Source organism: Penaeus vannamei, chromosome 15, assembly GCF_042767895.1.
Source record: "Penaeus vannamei isolate JL-2024 chromosome 15, ASM4276789v1, whole genome shotgun sequence".
Classification (NCBI taxonomy): Eukaryota; Metazoa; Arthropoda; class Malacostraca; order Decapoda; family Penaeidae; genus Penaeus; species Penaeus vannamei.
In genome coordinates, this window is record NC_091563.1 from 34,574,163 (window position 1) to 34,576,662 (window position 2,500).

At 38.5% G+C, this 2,500-nt stretch overlaps 1 non-coding gene across 1 annotated transcript; it reads right to left on the bottom strand.

Moving 5' to 3' along the window:
* Window positions 1–1,246: 1,246 nt before the first annotated feature.
* On the bottom strand, window positions 1,247–1,320 carry TRNAI-AAU (transfer RNA isoleucine (anticodon AAU)). The gene has a single exon. It is a non-coding gene; the product is annotated as a tRNA-Ile (tRNA).
* Between the last annotated feature and the right edge of the window lie 1,180 nt (window positions 1,321–2,500).

The following is a 2,500-nucleotide window of genomic DNA, read 5'->3' on the forward strand; positions in this document are numbered from 1 at the left end:
GTGTGAAGAACAATGATAAAAAAACAAAAAACAGGAATATCACAATATCATACCAATTAAAGGATGGTTAGGGCAGGGGAATGAGGTGTGAGGTAGGGCTTGTCACTTGAGTCTGGTCTCAGTGTGTGATTTGTTTATTTGTTGTAATTAAAACAATCATTGGCAGACAAATGTTGTATTATAGAGTTGGTTATATGTATTCGTTGAGAAAGAAGACATCATGTGCAAGGTATTAGCGGGTACAGGGAAGGCAATAAATTCAACAAGTACACAATTATAATAGCACCGATGAAGAATTGTGGGTAGTATGGCGACTTCATGGCTGTGCTAACAAGGGTTCGCGAAGACTTTTTGAGGTAGGTGAGCCGGATTGGCAAGTGTGGCGGCGTAAAGTGCGAAAATATATCCGCAGCGACTTCGTTAGGAGGATAGCATAGGCAAGGTCTATATAAGTACTTATATAGACCTTGAGCACAGGAGCAATAGGGTTGACATGATGCGAGTAGGCGTGGATCAGAAGTAGCGATGACCTGGTGCTAAGGGAGGCGAGGGGGCATTTCGACAGGAGATATATCTTGACAATAGATAATGAAAATCGGCAATAGAGCGTCGGTGATTTGGCGTTGTGAGGTTCGAACACCGCTTGCCACCTGTCTGACGAAACGTCTCCTTTTATGCGTCGACTCTGCTCAAGGGTAGGTGCTTGTTTCACCCCGCACACACACACACACAGGCATACATACATATACACAAACAAACACACACACACACACACACACACACACACACACACACACACACACACACACACACACACACACACACACACACACACACACACACACACATATATATATATATATATATATATATATATATATATATATATATATATATATATATATATACACGTGTGTTTGTGTGTGTATATATCTATGTATATGTACATATATTGATAAAGATATACATTTGTTTATTTATCTCTCTATACATATACACATATATCTGGGTGTCTATGTATCACTTATAAACACACACGTCGTTTTTGTGAGGATGACCCAAACCAGATCACAACCCTATAACACCATTAATCCAAAATGTGTCGCCGCAGGAACTGGACTCTCAATAAGCAAAGGCCAATGTCGCCTCCTTTTTGAACACCTACTTAAAATTAGGCACTTGCTGAATCTTCAGAAGCACCACGGGAAGTAACTAAATCATTAAGGAAACCAACAAAAGAATCCTCTGGCCCGTAAGGGGATCGAACCCTCGACATCCGCGTTATTAGCACGGCGCTCTAACCAACTGAGCTAACAGGCCGATATATTACTATGGTACCTCACAAAACGTTTGTGGAAAATATCAATTACTGTATCATGTTAAGGTTCCATTTGATGTTGAAACACAAATACTGACATCTAGGGTATAATTTGTGACATAAACGGTATATTAATTTCATCAGTTGGCAATTAAATGACGATCTTATCCTCGATGTACATGTGAGGCATATATGTATGAATGTGCGTTTGTCTCTCTGATAAAGAGAGAAACAGACAGATAAATAAGTAGAAAGATGGGTTGGTAGATATATATGTAGGTAGATAGACATAATAAAGTATATATAACCTGCTCCAGGAATTTACCTGGAAGCAGTGGGTAGGCTTGCCTGTTACTATTACTAAGGCCGTGCAATATATAGATAGGGTTTAATAGTATCTTACAGACTAGAATACTTCCCCCACTACCAAGGTTGATATGAAATGAGGGGGTGCAAGTCATGCTATGAAATGATGAAGGATGTTGTTGCAATGTGTGTGTGCGCGCGCTTACGCATATATATGTATGAATATGTATATATACATATACATATACATTGTAGATAAACGTGTGTGTGTGTGTGTGTGTGTGTGTGTAAATGATAATCGATTTTGCGGAGGCCCGATCCTTCAGTATCATTTTTTTTTTTTTTTCGAAAAAAAAAAGACTAGACAGGAAGCAGACGTGAGAGTCATCTGGATTAAAAACGAAATAGACCTAGTTACAAACGGGCGCGACAGAGTAAAAAGTGTGTAGGTTATAAATACAGCAAATATTGGTAGCGGCCATAGAATGGCCAGAGGCAAAGACAAATCACACCTTAGAAGGCAAAGAAATATATCCATATGAAAGCTGCTCCCAAATCTAACGAACTAGAAGACTGCAGAGCAACAAAATATAGCATTAACATCCAAAACAGTTCCTCACTTCTTTACCACGAAGATCTTGATGTTGACCAAATCAGCAGACAGCTCAGTAATATAATAAAGGAAACTACCCTTGAAGTGATAAATACTAGTAAAGCTCCAGGAAATTCTCGATGGAAGTAAAAACGTAAGGACATAGAAATAACGCCAAGCAGGATCAAAACAGAATTAGCAGAACTAATAAGGACTATAATTGAAAAGAAAAAAGGAGGGTTTACGCAAATTCAACTTTCAAAAAATAAATGAAATAGTGATTT